Source organism: Phyllobates terribilis, unplaced genomic scaffold (assembly GCF_046119375.1).
Source record: "Phyllobates terribilis strain yellow unplaced genomic scaffold, ASM4611937v1 Scaffold_12__6_contigs__length_324123572, whole genome shotgun sequence".
Classification (NCBI taxonomy): Eukaryota; Metazoa; Chordata; class Amphibia; order Anura; family Dendrobatidae; genus Phyllobates; species Phyllobates terribilis.
The window spans coordinates 48,034,145-48,058,434 of NW_027362772.1; the positions used below are offsets into that span (position 1 = coordinate 48,034,145).

The following is a 24,290-nucleotide window of genomic DNA, read 5'->3' on the forward strand; positions in this document are numbered from 1 at the left end:
CCTTATTTACCAAGAATGTTGTTCCTCTAGGGAGGAGGGTACTATGTGGATAATCGCATCTTGCGGGACTGGGCCCCTATTCTGTATGGGCCCCTATTTTTTATGGGCCCCTTAGCAGCCGCTTGGGCTTCCCTCCATGTTATGGTGGGAGCTGCGCAAAAATATTACAACTTTTGGTGTTTTCAAGCATTTTTGCCAAACTCGAAACGAAACGCCAGTCTTAATGAAGTGAGGCCTTTGTGTGTAGGGAGCCTTAAAGGGGTTGTCCGGTGAAAAAAAATGGTCACCCAGTCACAGGATAGGTGATTTGTTATGAATCAGTGGAGGTTCGACCACTGGGTCCCGCACGGATCTGCGGGACGGGGCCGTTTTATCTCCGTTAGAATGAGTTGGAAATGCGCATGCTCAACCAACGCTCCACTGTTTCTTGCACATGCTCGGCTTTTTCCAGCAGCCCCATAGAGAATGAATGGAGCAGCAGTCGAGCTCCATTCTAATGGGGATAAAGGTTCTCCGTTTTGACAATTGGTGAGGGTCTCAGATAGGTGACATCTTGTTTTCACTAGACAACCCCTTTAAGGCTCCAAGCTGTCTGTGTTGCCCCTAGCGACCAATCGCAGCACAGCTTTCATTTTACCAGAGCTGTTTACAAGATGAAAGCTGCGCTCTGATTGGTTGCTATGGGCAACTCACACAGGCCTGCACTGTTTTTGGCAATAAATGCCAAGTTTCTACTAGCGTTTTTTTTATTTTTTGTGGCCAGATGTTATCCTGAAGCCAAAAGTGAAATATATGATCTGGTTTTTTTTTAGACTACGGTGTTTTTTTGGTCCTTTTTTGAGGTCAACTGTTTGTGAATGTGGCCTAAAAAGTTGACTTTCGACTAGATTTTGACTGTAATTTGATTTTTTCGCCTCAGTGCTTGATGACATTTATAAGATGGTGGCTTAGGCGTGTGGGCAAAACATTTGTGGTTTTGACTCCTGGATGCAAAAAAAATGTCTGTGGGGAGAATTAGCTAACCGGCGCTTACAAATCCTCTTAGGGAAGCGACGGGCCATTAGTCAACGAGAGTTCAACGTTCAGTGTGATGGAAATACATGAAATCGGCAATAATATGGGGGATTTATTAAAAAATGATTTGCAGGTGATTCACCACTCTAGAAGAGTCTGCCGGATTCACTCCCAAATTACTCAGAAGAAAGCCCGCCAAAAAATCCCAGCCGCAGAGAGGGAGGGATTACCATGACATTCGCAGTGGTGTTCATTAACTCCTACATTTCAGGGAAAGGAAGAAAGAAAGGACAAATCTCGAAAATTCATTCTTGTACACTATATCGGGCCCCCATTTTGGATATCTCTCTATTAATACAAAAGAAGAGTCAACCCCAAAAGGAGTTCTCAGACCATTCGCTACAAGGACGTCCATTTTATAGGCAACATCGTTGTTGCAGTGAACATTAGGATGGCCGTACACACTATATAGCTGTTGTCCACTTCTTTTTGACCATGGGAGTCGCTGCCAGAGGGGATCTTATCTCCACCTGAGAGCAAAGGATTGCCTGTATTAACCCAAACTGAGAGCCACCGCTAAAAGAAGTTCTCGGACCATTCACTACAAGGATGTCCATTTAATAGGCACTATCGTTCTCACGGTGAACATCAGGATGGCCATACACACTATATAGCTGTCGTCCAGTTCTTTCCGACCGTGGGAGTTGCTGACAGAGGCAATCTTATCTCCACCTGAGAGCACTGTGTTCAAAATTCAAGGTGTCTAATATTTTGTCCCGCGACTACTTTCAGGGAGTCGGATTACCTCTCGACCTCTTTTACTAATTAGAAATCAGTGGGTCCTCCAACATTCATCTAAAGGGGTTATCCCACAAACAACATTTATCGACAGGGGCCCCCAACAGATGATTGTCAGAGGAGATAAGGACTGACGATCCATTTGATCTCTACGAGATAAACCTCCAGAAATATCTGCTTTCTTATAGAGACCAGAGAAACGTTCGGCAGAGCGAGTGCTTCTGTGTATGGGACAATCGGGCAAGATAGCTGATGTAAACCATCGTTTGGCTATATGGAGTGTATAGGGGGCTTTGGACTAATATCGGTGGAATTTGCTGATATCAGCTCATTTTTCTGACAGTCTAATGTATATGAGGGCCCCCGACAGATCATTGTCAGGGGAGATAGGGTTTGACTTCAGACCCCTTTGTACGCCAAAAGCAAGCCGCCGCTCGGCAGAGCAATCTCTCCTATGTATCGGAAAGTTGGCTGAGATAGCTGCTGACCGATGGTACGGCCGACAGCTATCTAATGTGTATGGGAGGCTTTAGAATAACGTTGGCCGAACTCACTGATATCAAAAGGTTCAGCCGTCAGTCTAATGTGTATGGGAGCCCTTGGCAGAGCAAACACTTCTGTATATGGGAGCCACAGGCAGAGCGAGCACTCCTGTATATGGGAGCCACAGCGGAGCGAGCACTCCTGTATATGGGAGCCACAGCGGAGCGAGCACTCCTGTATGTGGGAGCCACAGCAGAACAAGTGTTCCAGTATATGTAAGCCACAGGCAGAGCAAGTGTTCCTGTGTATTGGAGCCCCCAACAGAGTGTGTGTATGGAAACCCCCAGCAGAGCTAGCATTTTTGTGTATGGGAGTCTGCAGCAGATTGAGCGCTCTTGTGTATGGAAGCCCCCAGCAGATTGAGTGCTCCTGTGTATGGGAACCCTCAGCAGAGTGAGCGCTCCTGTGTATGGGAACCCCCAGCAGAGTGAGCGCTCCTGTGTATGGGAACCCCCAGCAGAGTGAGCGCTCCTGTGTATGGGAGCCCCAAGCAGATTGAGAGCTCCTGTGTATAGGAGCCCCCAGCAGAGTGAGCGTTCCTGTGTATGGGAGCCCCCAGCAGAGTGAGCGTTCCTGTGTATGGGAGCCCCCAGCAGAGTGAGCGTTCCTGTGTATGGGAGCCCAAAGCAGAGTGAGCGTTCCTGTGTATGGGAGCCCCCAGCAGAGTGTGGGTTCCTGTGTATGAGAGCCCCCAGCAGAGTGAGGGTTCCTGTGTATGAGAGCCCCCAGCCTAGTGAGCGCTCCTGTGTATGGGAGCCCCCAGCAGAGTGAGCGCTCCTGTGTATGGGAGCCCCCAGCAGAGTGAGGGTTCCTGTGTATGAGAGCCCCCAGCAGAGTGAGGGTTCCTGTGTATGAGAGCCCCCAGCAGAGCGAGCGCTCCTGTATATGGGAGTCCCCATCAGAGAGCACTTCTGTATGTGCAAGCCACTGGCAGAGCGAGTGCTCCTGTATATATGTATATAATTTTTTTTAGAATAATTAGAGAGCAATTTCATAACAATTCTAAAAATATGAGCAGAAAAAAAACACGCAGAATAATCATAGAATCATAGAATCCGATCTTCTTTCTTGTTGTCACTTGTTTGATAATGATGGATGACGGACGTGACACTTTATGGGCACGAGGGGCTAATGGTCAAGCAGCGATGAGACGAGACATTGTTCTTCACTTATTGATTGTTCCAGGAAAAGGGATTTCTAATTGTTTTCTCTTTGATTTGCAGATGGGCCTTTCATGGGCTCAAGCCACCCCCCCACATTAACCTTTGACCCTTATAATTAGCTTAGGTAATTATCCTTAAGCCAATACAACCTGTTTCTGCCTTCTAAGTTATCAATACGTTACGCTTTGAAGATTTCCTCATATAGTCGATGTCTTTGTTTTGTTTATTTCCCATAGACTCGGCAAATATTCCTTTCCAATATTGGACATTTGATTTTTTTTTTAAGAATTTTTATTGAAGAAAAAAAAATAGAATATGGAATATTAAGAGGGATGTTTTCATTTTCTTTATTTTCTACTTTAGTAGATTTTTTTTATTATTTATTATTATTTTTTTACTATTTTTTATTGTCACTTTTTTATTTACCTAATTTTCTGTTGTTCTTACTTATTCATTTCAATTTCCGCTTTTTTACAATTTGCATTTTTGTATTTTAGTTTTTCGAGGAATTTATTTTCATTTTATTTATGTTTTTTTTTTTTTTTATATTTCATTTTCTGATTTTTTACAATTTGCATTTTTGGATTTTAGTTTTCTGAGGAATTTATTTTCATCTTATTTAGGATTTTTTTATATTTTATTTTATATTATCGGATATTTTTTTTTTTTTACATTTTGATAACTTTTGATGAATGTCAAGCATTTTTATTTAATCTTCTGTTTTTAGTATCACTTCCCTAAAGAAATAATATAAAAACACCTATTTTTGTGGTTCCCTCCTCTATAAAACTCCTATGTAGACACAGATTAGTCTAGCACATTATATATAATTATCCGGGGATAGAAGCCTGATCTCGGTGGGGATTGTACAGGAAATGTGAAACGTTTTACACCTGGCAGAGCTCAGTAGGTGTAATGTGTTCAGACAGGGAGAACGGGGTCATTATGGCAGGGGGCGCGGGGTTGTGTTAAGGTTAGACTCCACGTCTGCTGCCATGACCACGAGGTCTAATAACGTACGCACATGCCTCCTGGTCTTATTGATTTAGGACAGTATAAAGTGACTTTCTTTTTTTTACTGACTTCACCCTGTTGACTCGATCCACCACTCGCGGTGACAAGCCATGTTCCTATAATACACCACAGATTATGAGTAAAATCAGGTTGACTTTACATTTGGGCCACACGTCAGTGGCTCCATCTGAAGCCAGAAAAATGAGATTTGGACAAAGACCCCCCAATGGGCCCATTCCCTACAATGAGGAAGACTCTTTGTTCCCTATCTGGCCATCGTTTTGGCAGTGTCCACCTTCTTGAGGCACAAAAGCCCAGTTGACCATGCTTTTGTGCCTGGACACTGGACACTGTCGAAAGCACTTCACCCTGTTGAAAGCATTTCACCCTATTGACTCAATCCGCCGTTCCCAATACACGGTGACAAGCCATATTCTTATGTTCCACCACAAATTATGATTATAACCGGGTTCACTTTACGTTTGGGCCACACGTCATTGATTCTGTCTGAAGCCAGAAAAACAAGATATGGTCCCATTCCTTACAACTAAAAGAATTTTTGTTGCCCATCTGGTCATGGTTTTGGCAGTGTCCAACTTCATGAGGCACAAAAGCCCAGCTGACCATGCTTTTGTGCCTGGACACTGTTAAAAGCATAAAGTGACTTCTTCTTCCTCTATCGGAGTCCCCTTCCAAATTTCGTTTTTCATGTCTTTCGATGGAGCCACTGACATGTGACCAAAAAGCAATGTGAACATAACTTAAGCCTCATCTCGCCTCCAACATCTTGGAATTTTTACATGGTTATTCATTTTGTCAGCTTCTGCCTTGTTTTCTTTTTACAATTTTACTTAACTCCTTAACGACCAATGATGTATATACACATCATGTCTGTAAGCTGTCAGTGTGCTGTCCCGACAGCGGTCATTGACAGCTGACCGGCACGTCTAGAGATGCGGAGACCCATGGAGTTGGAATTTTACCTTTCCAATAAAGGATTTATTTTTTAACTGGAGCTGGAATACATCTTAATTTTTTTATTACTTCTACATCTGGTCAGGACGAATTTTTGCACTCCCAACATATAGAGCCACAACAGGTGAGCTGGCATCCCTCTCACTGTATTCATCACTTATACCGCACGAAAAACGGCATAAAATATAAATAAAACCAATTCTCCACCTACTATTGATTTATTCATTCTGCCTCCCATTGTAGTAATGCTCGGCCTCCTGAAGAAGCCACTTCCGGACGAAACGCGCGTCGAGGCTGCTACACACATCCCAAGCACCCCCTTTTTACGCTGCCTTAGACCTCACCATGACTCAAGGTAATGGATATTCGGTGATATTAACCTTGAACCGATGTACTGATGAACTGATCATGTAGGCGTTTTCACTGCGCAGTATAATCTTTGTTGAATTTACTCACTTACAGAGCGCAGTGACTAAACCTATAGTCCATTATTACGTACCTAAATCTCCAATACTGGATTACATATCCCGTACAGGGAGAGCTGTCGTATGTTAGACTACCATATCTCATCGACAGGCCTCCTCTGTGGGGTTTTAGATTTAATATTACATGGTCTGGTCTATGCTAGGATATTCATTTATTTATTAATTTTTTATGATTTGGGTGGCAGCATACACCTACATTTGTTATTCATTGAATGCTGTATATGGGATGTTAGTCTCTTTGCAAGGTTTTTCCACCTCACCTTGCTTTTCCCTTTAGCGGTCGCCCTCCCTCCACATCTTTTCCCCATTACTTATATCTATATTTAACCAATTTTGTGTATTATATGAATTTTTTCAATAAAATATATATTTTTAGAATTAAAATCCCTTTTTGTGCTATTTTGGAGATTACTTATAGGTATATTGAATCATTTACTTTTACTGAGTGGTTTCCCTCCCTCTGTGTATAACTTTTCTCTCCAACACGCCATTTTTTCGGTCATGCTATTGTTATAAGGATTATGGACCATATATCGCATGGACGGTCGATAGGTTCTCGGCTCTACGCCGAGTGTTTATCCCGAGGTTTCCCTGTAAATCTCTGAAATACGTGATTCAGACGGAACCCCCAATGGAAGATTCCCTATAACGAGATAGATGGAGACACTGTGGACTCTGCTTAGCCAATGATCCGGCAGTGACCCTCTTTTTAGGCGTGCATAAAGCGCATCTGGCCACAGTTTTGTGCACCTCTTAAAAGCAGGATACCGCCGGACAGAAGCCACACAGAATTCAGAGTAACTCTGCTGCCTCGTTAGTGAATGGATCCCTCAGGGATTTCTTCAGAATCACATATTTTGTAGATTTAAATGGAAACCCCCGATGTAAGTGCTCAGTGTAGAGCACAGGATAAATGTGATCCAAAATGTTCTGTACCCCAAAATGCCACCAATAAAAGCTTTTACTCAACTCACAAAAAACAAATCCTCACTAAGGTTCGTCATCTGTTAACAGAAATATAGGGGGCTTACACCTTACTGGTAGCACAAAGGCTCGGGAAAAGTGACGCGGCTTCTCTACCCCCCAACATAAATCCAGCTAATTCTGTACTCACAAATCCAAATTCCCCTCTCCCTTCTGAGCCCCACAGTGTGCCTGAACGTTAGCATCTACATGTTTGGCATTTCTGTAGCAATGAGAGCCCACTTAATTTATGGGGTGCATGTCTCCAGAAGCATGAGCTGGGCACAATGTACTGGGCACTACAATGTATGGGCATTACAACTTACTGGTCACTACAACGTACTGGTCACTACAATGGCAGATTTGCAGTTTCACTTTCTGGAAAACACCTATGAAGTCAAAATCATCACTACACCTGTAGATAAACTCCCAGAGGGGTCTAATATCCAAATTGGGATCAATTTACGGAGGTTTCTGCTCTTCTGACACTTAGGGGTTCTGCATATGCAGTCCTCAAGCTATTCTATGATCATTTGTTCTTTAAGAGTCAAACAGCACTCCTTCCCTCCCGAGTCTCGCTGTGTGGCCAAACAGTACTGTACAGCCAACTGGGGTATTGCCTCGTTCATGAGAAATTGTGTAACAAATTATGTGGTCATTTTTACCTGTTGCCCCTTGTGAAAATTTAAAATCTGAGGCTAAAACAACATTATAGTGGTAAAATGTAATTTTTTTTCCTCACCACTCATTGATATAAAAAATTGAAAAACACAAGTGGTGTCAATATGATGACTACATCCATAGATAATTTCATTAAGAGGTGTAGTTTGTAAAATGAGGTCACTTATGGGGGGCCCTGCTGTCCTGACACGTCAGGGGCTCTGCCAATGTGACAGGGCACCCGCAAACCATTCCAGGCTAATCTGCACCCCCATATGGTGCTCCTTCTAAGATTTGCACTGTGCCTCAAAAGTAATTTTTGACCACATATGGGGCACTGTCGTACTTAGCTGACTTTGTGCAACAAATTTTGTGGTCCATTTTCTCCTATTAACCCTTTTGAAAATTAAAAACTCGGGGCTGAAACAACATTTTAGTGAAAAAAAATGTAACTTTTCATTTTCACAACGCAGTTTTATACAGCAATGTGAAATACCTGTGCGTTTAAAATGCTCACTACACCCCTAGAGGAATTCTTTGTGAGGACTAGTTTCCCAAATGGGGACACTTGTGGGGGTTTCTGCTCTTCTGGAACCTCGACGGCTCTCCAAATGAGACATGGCATCAACAATCTATTCCAGACAATGAAAAAGTTTGGGTTAAAACAACATTTTTGGGGTAAAAATGTTTTAATTTTCACGGTCGAATGTATTAAGATTGTGCAAAGCACCTGTGGATTCAAGCTGCTCACCACACGTCTAGATAAATTCCTTGAGGGGTCTAGTTTTCAAAATGGGGTCACTTGTGGGGGGTTTCCACAGTTTAGGCACATCAGGGGCTCTGCAAACGCAACATGGCGTCCGCTATCTATTCTAGACAATTTTGCACTTCAAAAGTCAATTGACACTCCTTGCCTTCCGAGCCCTGGCATGCGCCCAAACAGTAGTTTTCCACCACATGTGGGGTATCAGCGTACTCAGGAGAAATTGCATACTGTATGGTCAATTTTCTCCTGTTACCCCTATGAAAATGCAAAATTTGGGGCTAAAGCAACATTTATGTGGGAAAAAGTAAAATTTTCATTTTTCTTCCAAATTATTTTAATTCCTGTGAAGCACCTGAAGGATTAAAACATCTTGATAGTCATTTTGAGCTCCTTGAAGGGTTCAGTTTCTAAAATGGTGTCACTTTTGGGTATTTTCTGACGTATAGGCCGCTCAAAGTCACTTCAAATGTTATGTGGTGCTTAAAAAAATAGGTTTTGTAAATTTTCTTGGAGAAATTTTTAATCCTTCTAACTTCCTAATAAAAAAATGTTTCAAAAATGATGCTCATGTAATGTAGACATATGGGAAATGTTATTTATTAACTATTTTGTGTGGTACTGTATATGTTACATGCACACAGCTAGGTACAGATAGGGCAAGACGGGTTTCATGAATTCTTTGAAATCCTGGGGTAACCGTTACTCAGGGCGACCATAGACTGCAGCTTCTCTCAGGCACATGATAGATTCAATTGCTGACCAGACACATCTGACAAGAGACTTTTTCAACAGTTTAACAGTGGGATTTAATCTTAAGCACAGCCAGTGTAATTCAGAGATATTAGAGCAACAATCTTCATTACAGTACAGTCGGACTTTCTTGAGCAACCAGCTCCAGTAACAATACAGTAGTTTCTTCACAAGGCACAGTATTACAGTCTCTTTAGTAGCATAATTCAGCATAGATTATATCGCTTAGCAGCATATGCATACACAACCACAGGCTTTTCCTTCACAAGGACACAATAGTACACAGCATTCTTTATCCTGCATGGAGATGGAGGGGGGAAGGTTTGATGAGGGAGATGATCCCAGTGACACTATTCCTTCCAGTCCTTATCTTCCTGCCCGATAATACTCTGCACTGTTAGTTCAGGGAGTTTATCTGACCTGTGTTTAGTTTCTCTCCTGATCTGAATCCTGTTCAGTTGCCTTCTGTCAGATCCAGATAACACACCTCCTTTCTCTTCGGCTTCAGCCAGACTACAATAACAAGTTCCCCACAATCCCCCTGGGGCTCTGCTAAAACACTCCCTGTCTCCTGTGACTGTGTTAACCCCTCTAGTTGCTGGATGCTTTGGAAGCAACAGCACTACTTCTGCATGTCACACTCCTCCCTCCTTTTTGAATGTCACCCTCGACATTCATCTTAATTGGTCAAACTGACCAATTCTGAGACAGTGGTGAAAGCTTAGTAACTATATATATAAATTTGTCATTGTCAAATTGGTATAACATTTATAAACATTGATAACAACCTATTCTTACAACCTTTTTCTTGTAGGGCTCCTGTAAGAAATAAACAATTAACACAATTAAAACAATCAGTATCTCTTCCGCTGGAGCTTTTCGTACGTCTTCAACCAGTTCTTTCTCTCACTAGGACAAAACAAGTCTTTCCACCAGGTAATATCGTCCATACTGTCTCTCGGTGGTGAATACCACTCAAGTGGGCTTACCTGGTCCGCAGGCAGAGATACCTGTTTCCAGTCGACAGTCCTTGGCACTTGACTCGGTTCTCCAAGTGTCTCGTACGTCAGTATCACGGGCCTCCTCACTTCTCGTGTCGACATCCTCCTGGTGGGTTGTTCCTCAGATACCACGGGTTCTTCGTTTACAGGAGTTTCTTCTGCTGCATTTATTTCTCGTACTTCCTCAGATTATCTTGGAACTGCCTCTGTAAGTTCTTGTAGTTCTCTTGAATCGTTTGTTTCCACCTGGTCTGGTAATTCTGCTACTCCTAATTGTCGATCGGTCTCTTCAGTGACCGGTGTTCGATCATCAGATCTGAATTGGACTTCATCCGTACTCCTTGGTACAAACTCTGGAGCCTCGAGACTTAGTTCACTCTCTTGAGGATGGTACGTCTCTCTCCTTGCCGGTCCGAGAAGTACAACAGTGTGCTCTTCCTCATCGGAACTTTCAAGGTCACTATACACCTCTGGAGCTTCAGTCTCTGGTGATCCCTTAGTCGATCTCGGTCGATGTCGGTCTGCTTCTGGGAAGTCTTGTTGTGGTGGGAGATAATCACAGGTTAGTAATAAATTCCTATGGACTATTCTGGTTTTCTTGTCTCCTCTTTCCAATCGGATTTCATACATTGGACTGTCATTGGCTTTCCTCTTTATGACCACATACACCTTGTCTTGCCAGTACGAACAACATTTTCCTGGACCACTTTTCTCACGTATGTTCTTGACTAGCACCTGGCTTCCCGGTGCCAATTCTGCTCAATAATATTTTCGATCATAGTACTCCTTACTCTTGCTCTGTCCTTGCGTAACAACTTTGGACGCTATGTTGTATGCCTCTGCCATCCTTTCCTTTCATTTCTGAACGTACTCCGGATACGTTTTGTAAGTCTTTGACACAGGAGTATCGAACATGATGTGTCGATTGTCAGTCTTGGCGATCGTCCATACAATAGGAAGAAAGGTGAGTAACCCGTTGCCTCGCTTTTTGTACATTGGTAGGCATGTACCACTTTTGACAGAGAACTCTTCCAGTCGATAATAATGTCCGGTTAAAATGTTCCACTTGTCCATTACCCTCTGGGTGATAGGGTGTTGTGTGGGATCGCTGAATTCCACAGTACTTTCCTAACTTGTCAAAGAGCTGGTTCTCAAATCCTCTTCCTTGGTCATGGTGTAACCTCGTAGGGAACCCAAACTTCAAAGCAAAATTATTGAAGATCTTCTCTGCCGCTGTTCGACCTGATTTATTGGTGGTGGCATACGCTTGCGCAAATCGAGTAAAATGGTCCATCACCACCAAGATGTATTCTTAACCGCCCTTGCATGTCTCGAGATGTAGAAAGTCTATTGGGACCATCTCAAACGGGTACATAGTTTGGATGTTGCCCATAGGTGCCCGGGTTGATGTGTTGGGACGTTTATCTTTCAGACACCCACACTTCCTGGTCACTTACCTCTCAATATCTCTCTGCATGTATGGCCAGAAGAAGCGCTCACGGATCAAGTTTGTTGTCCTTTCCACTCCCAGGTGTCCCATGTTTTCATGGAGTTCTTTGAAGACCAACCTACGGAATGCTCTGGGTAGTACCAACTGCTGGCTTTGTTCTCCTTTATGATACAGGATACCGTCTTTACTGAGGTAGAACTTCGCCCATTCTCTAACTAAAACAGATACTTCTGGTGACTCATTATCTCTCTCCTGTTTACTTGGAAACCGATTTTGGTCCACATAAGGTAGAATTCGGCCAATTATCTGATCTTCCCATTGTGCTCTACGGATTGTTCCTTTTGGTAGTTGTTGAATGGACAGGGGATGATCTTGTTCTTTTGCTTTTACTGTGGTTTCCACCATCAACGATCACCACAATGGTGTGTCTTCCTCTTGATGAGCTTGCACTGCTCGGGTATTGCTCTCAATTGCTTCCAGACTGACTTCCTCCGAGAATTTTTGCATGAACTCCTCAGGCTCTAGAGGCATTCTCGACAATCCGTCAGCATCCGCATTGCATTTTCCTGGCCTGTACTTGATACTGAAATTGAAGTCAGCTAGTTCAGATACCCATCTCTGACCCGTTGCATTCAGTTTGGCTGTAGTGAGGACATAAGTCAAAGGGTTGTTGTCAGTGTATACCTCTTGGTGATCTGCTGTCCAGAGGATGGGCTGCTGGGACAAAAGAGCGTTGTTTCTTTTAAGCCTGGTCCTGTCCGCTTTTTTCTTTTTCTCCATGGGTGTTGTTGACTCTGTCGTCCCCTCAAGAGTGTAACGGGTCTGGGCGGCGGAACCTCTGAGCTACTATACAAGGGGGCGGTCCTTGTAAGGGAGCGGGTGGCGACCAGGGTAGACGGGCAGGCAGTCACAGCAGGTGACCGGGACAGTCTCTGAATGAACGGACAGGAGGTCACGGCAAGTGACCGGGGCAGTCTCTGGATGAACGGGCAGGAGGTCACGGCAAGTGACCAGGGCAGTCTCTGGATGAACGGGCAGGAGGTCACGGCAAGTGACCGGGGCAGTCTCTGGGTAAAGGATTGGTACGACCTGTGGCGGCAGATGATAGACGTGAGCTCCCAGGTGAGCAGGCGAGAGTCTCTGGATAAACGGGTGGTCACAGCATGTGACGGCGGAGCCTCCAGGAAGACCAACAGACAGGTAGCAGATGAGCGCTCCCAGGTGAGCGGGCAGGAGTCTCTGGACAGGCGGGTGGTCACAGCACGTGACGGCAGAGCCTCCTGGTAGGCTAGCAGACAGGCAGCAGGTGAGCGCTCCCAGGTGAGCGGGCAAGCTGGTCCTTAGACAGACTGACAGGAGTTGGAAGGCAGACCGTCGGACCTCAGGCAAGCAGGCAGGTAGAAGATGTGCGCTCCCAGGTAAGCGGGCAAGCTGGTCCTTAGACAGACTGACAGGAGTTAGAAGGCAGACCGTCGGACCTCAGGCTAGCAGGATATCAGGCAGGAATTAGACAGCAGACTGGCAGGAATCTGGCAGGTATCTGGCAGGTAACTGGCAACGGGACCTGAGGGCTGAAGCAGAGTAGTGAACAGTGCTACAACATTGCTCGGGCACCTCCATTTTGGAGGAGGTGCCTTTTATATGGAAGGTCCTCCGGCAATTGGCCGGGGACTCCTTAGGACGGCGCGCGCGGTCCCTTTAAGAGAGGGGGAGCGTGCGCGCGCGCACCCTAAGCACACTGCCGGGGAAGGAGCGCGTGCCGGAAGCAGCGGGGAGAGAAGCGCTGGAGGACGCCGCGCCAGGAGCGGGGAGGTGAGAGGGACGGCGTCTCTGCCTAGAACGGGGCAGAGACGCCGATGCTACAGTACCCCCCCCTTTAGGCCCCCTCTTTTTTTGTCCAGAAAGAAATTTCTCAAGGAGAAGCGGGGTGTTGATGTTCTCCCTGGGTTCCCAAGTTCTCTCCTCAGGACCAAACCCCTTCCAATCTACCAGAAAAAAGGTTTTTCCTCTTACCCTCTTGGAGGCCAGAATACTCTCTACCTCAAAGATGTCATCAGCGGAAACCGGAGCAGGAGGGGCACCTGGATTTTTGGAAAAAAAGTTAAAGACAACGGGTTTGAGGAGGGATACGTGGAAGGAGTTGGGGATCCGTAGGGTGGCCGGGAGTTTTAATTTGTAGGCCACAGGGTTAATTTGCCTGAGGACTTCGAAGGGGCCGATGAATCGAGGACCCAACTTGTAGGAGGGTACTTTGAGCCGCACATGTTTGGATGAGAGCCAAACCTTGTCTCCCGGACGGAATTGGGGCGGATCCAGACGTCTCTTATCAGCATATCTCTTCATCCGCTCAGAGGAGAGAAGAAGAGCGGACCTGGTGCTCTCCCAAGCAGTAGAAAATTCGCTGACAAGAGACTCCGCAGCAGGGTTGTCCACAGAAACGGAGACAGGAAGTGGAATCCGGGGATGTTGGCCACCGACTATAAAGAACGGGGATTTGGAAGAGGACTCGCTCTCATGGTTGTTATAAGAGAACTCAGCCCATGGTAGGAGATCCACCCAGTCCGAGTGGTGAGCATCAACGAAGTGCCAGAGGTAGCTGGTCAAGATCTGATTGATCCGCTCCACTTGACCATTGGACTGAGGGTGGTAAGCGGAGGAGAAATCCAGGGTAATGTCCAGCAGCTTACATGTGGCTCTCCAGAAGCGAGAGGTGAACTGAACCCCACGATCCGACACGATGTGGAGGGGCAGACCATGGAGACGGAAGATGTGGCGGATAAAGTCTTTAGCCAGCTCGGGTGCAGACGGAAGACCAGGCAGGGAAATGAAGTGGGCCATCTTAGAAAAACGGTCAGCGACAACCCAAATGACAGTACAACCGGCAGAAACTGGAAGGTCGGTGATAAAGTCCATAGCGATGTGTTGCCAAGGAGCAGCAGATACGGGAAGGGGCAGGAGATGGCCGGCAGGTAGATGTCGGGGAACTTTGTTACGGGCACAGGATGAACAGGCCGCGACGAAGTCTACCACGTCCTTACGCAGGGTAGGCCACCAGTAATGCCGGGTAATAAGTTGGAAGGTCTTCTTTTGGCCAGCATGGCCAGCTAGTTTAGAAGAATGTCCCCAGCGAAGAACCCTCTCCCGATCTGGCACAGCTACGAACGTCTTACCGGGTGGAAGACGAGTCAGATCCAAGGGGGCCACATTCATCACCTTGGTGGAGTCGATGATGTGCGTAGGTTCCTCCTCTTGATCGGAGGACAAGAAGGACCGGGACAAGGCATCAGCTTTGACGTTCTTGTCCGCCGGACGGAAATGAAGGATGAAGTCGAAGCGGGCAAAAAACAACGACCACCGGGCCTGGCGAGGATTGAGTCTCTGGGCATTTTGGAGATATGCCAGGTTTTTGTGATCCGTGTAGATAATTACCGGGTAGAGAGCCCCTTCAAGCAGATAGCGCCACTCTCCCAGTGCCAATTTGATGGCTAGCAATTCACGGTCTCCTATGGAGTAGTTGCGCTCCGACGAGGAGAAGATTTTGGAGAAGAAGCCGCACGTTACCATTCTCCCGGTAGAAGACTTCTGGGTGAGCACCGCTCCGGCTGAGGAGGCATCAACCTCCAGGTAGAATTGTTTATTACAGTCCGGACGGTGCAGGACGGGAGCCGAGGCGAAGGCTTTCTTTAGGGAAAGGAAGGCCTCCTCGGCTTCAGGCGACCATGTCCTGGGGTTAGCCCCCTTACGGGTAAGTGCAGATATGGGAGCAGTCCGAGACGAGAAGTGTGGGATGAAAAGACGATAGTAATTAGCGAAGCCCTGGAATCGCTGTATCGCCTTCAAACCTTCAGGACGAGGCCATTTTAGAACGGAAGAGAGCTTCTCGGGATCCATTTGCAGACCTGTTTGGGAGATGACATAGCCCAAGAACGGAAGGGAGGTCTGATCGAAGAGGCACTTCTCGTATTTGGCATAAAGGTGGTTCTGCCGAAGCCTAAGCAGGACCTGACGAACATCCCTCCGGTGTGTGGGGAGATCCGGAGAGAAGACCAAGATATCGTCCAGGTATACCACTACGCAGGAGTACAGAAGGTCACGGAAGATGTCGTTGACTAGTTCCTGAAAGACCGCGGGAGCATTACAGAGACCGAAAGGCATCACAAGGTACTCGTAGTGACCGTCCCGGGTATTGAATGCCGTCTTCCACTCGTCTCCTTGACGGATACGGACCAGATTATACGCTCCTCGTAGATCCAGCTTGGAGAAGATCCTGGCGCCCTTGAGACGGTCAAACAATTCGGAGATGAGTGGCAGGTGATATTTGTTTTTTACCGTGATGAGATTGAGTCCTCTGTAGTCAATACAGGGACGTAGCGAGCCGTCTTTCTTTTTGACAAAGAAGAATCCGGCTCCAGCCGGGGAGGTAGATTTTCGGATAAATCCCCTAGCCAGATTCTCTTCAATGTACTCAGGCATGGCTCGGGTCTCGGCTGCAGACAACGGGTAGATACGCCCACGGGGAGGAGTGGTGCCAGGTACCAGGTCGATCGGGCAATCGTATGGCCTATGGGGTGGCAACGTCTCAGCTTCTTTCTTACCGAAGACGTCCGCATAGGGCCAGTAGAGAGCCGGGAGACCAGGTAAGTTAGCTGGAGTAGGCTGAGGGCGAAGTGGACGGACCGGGACCAGGCAGGTCCTATGGCAGTCAGGACCCCAGCAGAGTACTTCACCGGACCGCCAGTTCAATACGGGTTCATGTGTCTGGAGCCAAGGTAGACCTAGCAACAGGGAGTGAGAAAGTCCGGACAGCACAAGGAATGAGATCTCCTCAGAGTGCAGCATTCCCACCTGCAGGGTTATGGGTTCAGTGACGAGCAGGATGGTCTCCGAGTGAAGTCTTCCATCCACGGAGGCGACTGACAATGGTTCAGCCAGGGACTTGGTGGGAATATGGTATCTCTCTACCAGAGACTGGGAGATGAGGTTTCCAGCAGCTCCAGAATCCAGATGGGCGAGTTCAAAGAGACGGTTCTCTCCCCAAGCAATAGAGACCGGTAAGGTCAGAGACGGAGAGGGCTTACTTTTGTCTAGGACGACCTCTCCGAGTGGTCCTAGACACTGGCGTTTCCCGGCTTTTCCGGGCAGGAACGGATGAAGTGCTTCATACTGCCACAATAGAAACAGCTTCCCTCGGCTCGGCGAGATTCTTGGCGGGAACCGACCATCTTGGTCTGGTCGACTTGCATAGGCTCAGGAGAGTGTACCTGAGGAGAGACGGAGGGAGTGACGGGTTTCTGAAAAGTAGGAGCTAGACGTGGAAACCTCCTCTCACGGGTGACCTCTTTGGCACGCTCCTGGAACCGCAGGTCAATCCGGGTGGCAAGAGTTATTAGGTCATCGAGAGTGGTAGGAATGTCCCGACCGGCAAGTTCATCTTTAATACGGCCGGACAGACCCTCCCAGAAGACGGAAACCAGAGCGTCATTATCCCAGGCCAGCTCCGAGGCAAGGGTACGGAACCGTATGGCATATTGGCCCACGGTGAGACTTCCCTGACGGAGGCGTAGCAGAGATGATGCGGATGAGGTCTTCCGTCCGGGTTCGTCGAAGACTTTCCGGAAAGCCGTGAGAAAGGCAGGCAAGTCGGACACCAGGGGGTCTCCTCTCTCCCATAGAGGATTTAGCCAGGCCAGGGCCTCACCGGTGAGATGGGACATGATGAAGGCAATTTTGGCCCGGTCGGAGTTAAACTGGTGAGACAGGAGTTCAAAGTGCAGGGTGCACTGATTTATGAAGCCCCGAACCTGGGCGGAGTCGCCTCCGAAACAAGGAGGTGCAGAAAGCCGGGGTCCGGGGTAGGATACCATGTTATTAGTGAGCAGTGGAGCTGCCGGATTGCGAGTCATGGCACTGGCGGTGGTTGCAGGCAGAGCAGTCAGAGTGTCCAGGCGAGAATTGACATTCCGCAGGTGACCCAGGATGGACTCCTGTTGGGACCTCTGACGGGACAGTTCATGACACAGGTCCGAGAGCGAGGGAGCTTGGGTGCCACCGGGTTCCATGGCCCGAGCAAACTGTAACGGGTCTGGGCGGCGGAACCTCTGAGCTACTATACAAGGGGGCGGTCCTTGTAAGGGAGCGGGTGGCGACCAGGGTAGACGGGCAGGCAGTCACAGCAGGTGACCGGGACAGTCTCTGAATGAACGGACAGGAGGTCACGGCAAGTGACCGGGGCAGTCTCTGGATGAACGGGCAGGAGGTCACGGCAAGTGACCAGGGCAGTCTCTGGATGAACGGGCAGGAGGTCACGGCAGGTGACCTGGGCAGTCTCTGGGTAAAGGATTGGTACGACCTGTGGCGGCAGATGATAGACGTGAGCTCCCAGGTGAGCAGGCGAGAGTCTCTGGATAAACGGGTGGTCACAGCATGTGACGGCGGAGCCTCCAGGAAGACCAACAGACAGGTAGCAGATGAGCGCTCCCAGGTGAGCGGGCAGGAGTCTCTGGACAGGCGGGTGGTCACAGCACGTGACGGCAGAGCCTCCTGGTAGGCTAGCAGACAGGCAGCAGGTGAGCGCTCCCAGGTGAGCGGGCAAACTGGTCCTTAGACAGACTGACAGGAGTTGGAAGGCAGACCGTCGGACCTCAGGCAAGCAGGCAGGTAGAAGATGTGCGGGAGCGGGCAAGCTGGTCCTTAGACAGACTGACAGGAGTTGGAAGGCAGACCGTCGGACCTCAGGCTAGCAGGCAGGTAGCAGGATATCAGGCAGGAATTAGACAGCAGACTGGCAGGAATCTGGCAGGTAACTGGCAACGGGACCTGAGGGCTGAAGCAGAGTAGTGAACAGTGCTACAACATTGCTCGGGCACCTCCATTTTGGAGGAGGTGCCTTTTATATGGGAGGTCCTCCGGCAATTGGCCGGGGACTCCTTAGGACGGCGCGCGCGGTCCCTTTAAGAGAGGGGGAGCGCGCGCGCGCCCTAAGCACACTGCCGGGGAAGGAGCGCGTGCCGGAAGCAGCGGGGAGAGAAGCGCTGGAGGACGCCGCGCCAGGAGCGGGGAGGTGAGAGGGACGGTGTCTCTGCCTAGAACGGGGCAGAGACGCCGATGCTACAAAGAGGAGGTATAGTGGGGCAGCAATTCTGGAGAAATTCCAGAAGTAAGTACGATAGTAGGAGAGGAATCCTAAGATCTGCCTCAACTCCCCGACGGTAGAGGGCCGTTTGTCTTTCAAGGCCAGTACTGAAGCGTTTTCTGCTGGGTCCATGGTATATCCTTCTTCGGACACAATTTTCCCTAGAAATCGGACTTGCCTTTTGAACAGGACACACTTCTTTGGGGTCAACTTAACTCCGTATTGTTGATATCGCTGGAGTACAGTCCTCACGTGTTCAACATGCTCCCGGAAGGTTTTGCTGTGTACCTCATTGTCATCCAAGTACGGCTGGCAGATATCGTCCCTCAATCCTTCTAAACATGTCTTCATACTCCTCTGGAATTCTGCTGGAGCTGAACTGAGCCCAAATGGTATGTGGATCCACTCATATAATCCCCACGGTGTGATGAATGCTGTCAAGGGTCTACTGGACTCTTCGACAAATCTTTGGTGGTATGTCTTACTCTGATCGAGGACAGAGAACCAGGTACTTCCTGATAGGCTATCCAGCATATCTTGGATCTTTGGTATCGGGTGTCGATCAGGTACTGACTTTCAGTTTAGTTCCCAGTAATCACAACAGAGTCTCAACGTACCGTCCTTCTTCCTAACACAGACAATAGGAGAGGAATAAGATGACTTCGACTTTTGGACCCAACCTCTGTTGATTAGATCTTGGAAATACTCTTTCACTTCACGGTGTAATGGTTTTGGCACAGACATGTAACTTCTGGTTACTGGGGTCGTATCTTTCAAATTGATTTTCAAATGCAATGACAGGATACAGCCTATATCAGAGTCATCTTTGGAGAATGCATGACACTCTTGTCTCAGCTACTGCTAGATCTTCAGCACACAAGTGTTCCAGGGATACAGGGGGATCCCAAGACCCCGAGGTGGGTCGCGCGATTTCCTCCTCTGGGCAACTCCTGTTCCTTGGTGGGGAGACTGAATTCACGGTATACCCCTGGGCCGGTCTCACATTGGCTGGATATACCAGCTTTAACGGTTTTGATGTGACCTAACACAGTCTTTGGATCCAGTCTCATTTTGTGTTTCATGGTGTTCATCACCGGTATTATCACTCAAGCAAAACCACCAGTAGGAATCGTAAGCACAGTCTCACCTTGAACTAGGCCTTCCGGAAGTTCTGAAGAGTCTTTTGCCATGAACAGTCTTTTCTGAAATTTTCTCCCCAGTTCTACCCGGACTCCACACCTCACCCCTACCATTTGATTTGCAGGGATGATGGTTGGGTGCAGGCCTACCTTGACTTCTTTTAGGTTCATTGTACTCTGTGCTTTCTTTACTCTATGAATCACGTTTTCCGCCACAGCATTGGGTATGGCGAGCGATGTGGCGATTGCATCCACCACCATCGTCCCTGACTTGTGTTTCGTGATGACCTCACTGATTACATTATAACCCAGGATAAGATCCTCTGCCACATTCTGATCACTGGTCACGAGAAAAGGTACCAAAAGCTTGATGGTGTTGCTGTTCTTCGTGGCCCTGAGTTGGAAAGTCACTTCCACCCAGCCTATGAAAGGAATCTCGGTCTGGTTGACGGTTATGCCATGAAGTTCCACTGGTCCTAAGAATTCTTTTAGTGACCGAAGGCAGGTATGTGGCTGGTAGCGCTTTCTTCATTCCTCATTTAAAAGGCTCGCTTGGGATCCTGTGTCCCACAGTGCTTTTACCAGGAGTCAATCTAGCTGGCACTGTATAAAACACCTTTCACCGAATAGGCTGATGAGGCTATCTTTACTGACCGAGGAATCCTTCTCCCAGGAGTACATCGTTTGACCTCCACACTGGGCATTAAGTAACTGGTGCCCCTGTCTCTCTTGCAGCTGTTGTAGATGGGAACACACTTGGGGATAGTGCTGACGCAGCCGTTTTACCTCATGCACCGTTCTGGGCGTTGGTGGGATTTGGATTTGCTTCTGGGGCCTCCTCCGTGTCGCGATTACCAGTCACCCCGCACTGGCAACCTCCTGTCTTTTAACCCAAACGACCGTGACCATTGGCATTCCTTGGCATAATGTCCTTCCTCACCACATCTTAAACAGTGGACACATACCGCACTCTGATTTGATGAATGCCATGCCTCACAAGCAGGGTATCTTCTGTTTTGGAACCCACGCCTTGGTCTGAGAGATACAGATTCTGGCCTAGAACGAATCAACTTTTTCACCTCAATCAGCTCAGCTCGCAGTTCTATTATTTTTTCCCAGTCAGCGCTGACTGTCTTCTCTTTTGTTGGTGGTTTAAGGTTACCTCTCGGCGGTGGTACTGGAGGATCTCCATTATGATCTTCGGACTGGTCACCGGGGGACTCCAAGTTCAGCTGACTCATTTTGGTGATTTTAGGAGCAGAGCCTTTCTTTAACTTCTGTTCGCTCTGTGACTCCAAACTAGCGGCCTCATTCATTTTTTCAATAAGGACTTCGTCCAGAATGCTAGGATCTTCTAAGTGCTGTTTCAGCTGCAACTTGATGTCTTTGCTGATTAACCCCGTTCCCAATGATCTCAAGAAGTTTTCTGGACTAGTTATCTGACTCGTGTTTAGTTTCTTTCCTGATTCGATTCCTGTTCAGTTGCCTTCTGTCAAATCCAGATAACACACCACCTTTCTCTTCGGCTTCAGCCAGACTACAATAACAAGTTCCCCACAATCCCCCTGGGGCTCTGCTAAAACACTCCCTGTCTACTGTGTTAATCCCTTAGTTGCTGCATGCTTTGGAAGAAACAGCACTACTTATGCATGTCACGTATAACTATCTGATTTAAGAGCATATAAATTAAAAGTTTGAAAATTGCTAAATTTTTACATTTTTTGGCAAATTTTTGATATTTTTATAAATTTTTATAAATATATAAAATTGTATAGACCAAAATTTACCACTAACATGAAGTACAATGTGTCATGAAAACACAATTTCAGGATCACTGTGATACGTTGAAGCGTTCCAGGGTTATTACCTTATAAAGTGATGCATTTCAGATTTTAAAAATGAGGCTCAGTCATTAACGTACAAAGTGGATTGGTCCTTAAGGGGTTAAAGGCAATGCAATGGAGACAACTGTAGTTTAAGAGGTTGTACAAACGGCAAGCATAGGAAAGTCACATCTTCCCCATGCTCAGACACCATTTACAAACTCTCTCGTGAGTGTCTGAGCATGTGGGAGAGGAAGAGAGAAGCTCACTCAGGAGTCTGGATATTTGCTAGACCTGCAGATCAGATCAGCTACTCTAAGTGCATGGACGAGGCAGTTAAAACAGCACTCTCAGCAAGGAGTTTGGGGAAAAAAGGAAGCAAGATTAGGTAATGGAGTACATTACAAAGATTCATTAGTTTGCAACAGCTGATCAATAATAAAATTGAAAAAAAAAAAAGTTTTGCTACTCTTTAAGGCACGTCTACCACATCTGACTAAAGTCGGCTGAGTCTTCCGATTTCGGTGGGATCACCCAAGGGTGAAAAGGATCCTATCTTTTTTTATCCAGGGGAGAAGCCACCAGAGGAGTCCCTCTCGTAGAGAACTCAGGAGTGCTTTGTCAAGCAGTGTCCCTGCGTATCGTGGAGTCCCAAAAGATAGCTTCCAGCAGAGCGATTGCTTACGGTGGCCATAAGAGTCGTCACTCAAGAAAGCAATTTCTACATCCAGATAATGTTTTTTTGGTCCAGAGGAACAAATGCTCATTCACGGCTTGTTTACGTAAGGTCAGACGTCTCGGAAGTGCTCCTTTAAAGTTTTTTTTTTTTACTCCTCTTCTGGGGAATTTTAATGAATCACAAAATGTCTTTCCAAAATTTCGAGGTCACGACTGCGCGGTTTTCATGAAATGCCAAAAATGAGTTTTTCAAAGACATTAAACCCTGGCGTCATCACCACAAATGGGTGTGAGCGGTAAAAGAAGAAAACAGGGAGCCACATATTGTGAAATCCGTGAATGTCACAGTGGGCGACTCGATGGTTGTTTCACTTGGGAGGAATGTTACTAAAGGAATTTTCTTCCGGAACGAACACATTTTATCTCCTCGATATTAAATATGGATCTGATGAGGATCTGATGCAGACACATTATCTATCCATATTTAAAGAGTATCCGATCTATGAAATATTAATATCACATATATCCAGGCCGGGCCGTCAATTATATTTTTCGCTTGTGTCACTTTGTTAGAGCTTTATGTCTGTGTCATAAATATTCTATGAACCAGTGTCTACCACGAGTAAATGGGGGCAACGAAAACTTTGTACAAATTCCGATAATCGGGTAATAATAATCAGAGAGAATAATGAAGTCATAAAATTATCTGATCTCCATTGTTCAGTGGTGTATGGGTCATATAGATAGACTCCGAGGGCCGAAGAGAAGGGTCCCTGGTTGAAGTTAGCCCCAATCTCATAATTTTTGGTGTGAACTTGTCAAAAGGCTCTGCAACATTGGCAAATAAGGAAGATATTTAACCCAAGGGTTAAGCCATTGTACCACTCTAAATATAGAAGTATGTGAAGCTCCTCCACTTAGATAAGTCATCAATGTTTAATCAGTGGAGGACCATCCACTCAGTTCAGATCTCGTGTGTATGGGGGTCTATTGCCTCTAACCCAACCACAGATATCATCATACTTTTCCCTCTAGAGAAGTATGAGAAGATTCTCTACTTATATAGGTCATCAATGGTAAATCAGTGAAGGCCAACCCTTGAGATGCCCATCTCAGCTTCTCATTTGTATAAAAGTTTCATTCATCTTCCTCAACAATATATGTCAGCAATCTCATAATTTGGGGTGTGGACTTGACTCTCAAAAGGCTCCACAACTTTTCCAAACATGATAGAGATCTGACTCAAGGGTCATGCCATCCTATTGCCTATAAAAGTATGAGAAGCTCCTCTAAGTCATCAATGTTCAATTGATGAAGATCTGACCCTTGAGGTGCCCATTTCAGATTTCATGTGTATGAGGGTGTAATGCCTCTCACCCAACCACAGACGTCACCAATCTCATAACTTGTGGTGTGGAGGACTTCTCTAAAGCCACCCTATACATATTAAATAAATGTTGGCCAATATTGATGGTTTGAACAACACTCTATTAAGTATGGGGCACCAGCCAAGTGATTGTAGGGGAGATATCGATTGGGCATGTCCAATTTTAGACTGCTGATTACTTTGTTCACCTGTAGTGAAGCCACTGGCAAAGATGGCTGTCGATGGCTTTCTTACAGACAACACAGGAGCCCTCAGCTGAACGAGCGATTCTCTGTATGGGTGAGACGGCCCAGATGCTTGATCAGCTGAAGCACCTGATGTGTATGATACCTTAAGGCTCAGCTCTCGAAAGACTTCTCAACATTGATAAACAGAGAAGACACCTGACCTATGGTCATGCCATCCTATTCCACTCCATTAGAGAATATATGAAGCTTCTTCACTTACATAACTCATCAACGTTCAATCAGTGGAGGTCTGACCCTCTGCCCCAACTAAAGATGTCAACAGATAGATTTTAACATGACCAACCCTTTTGTCTACAGCGGA

The 24,290-nt window shown here is 46.8% G+C and overlaps 1 protein-coding gene across 7 annotated transcripts in view; it reads left to right on the top strand.

Annotated features, from left to right (window-relative positions):
* Positions 1 to 24,290, top strand: part of LOC141172017 (maternal B9.10 protein-like) — a 202,936-nt gene that overhangs the window by 86,636 nt on the left and 92,010 nt on the right. For 4 of the 7 annotated variants that reach the window (XM_073655792.1, XM_073655791.1, XM_073655790.1 and 1 more), the window contains one exon: positions 5,751 to 5,862. The exons of the other annotated variants lie outside the window; for them this stretch is intronic. The gene's annotated coding sequence lies outside the window, so the exon portion shown is untranslated. The remainder of the gene's footprint in view (positions 1 to 5,750; positions 5,863 to 24,290) is intronic. 7 annotated transcript variants of the gene reach the window in all.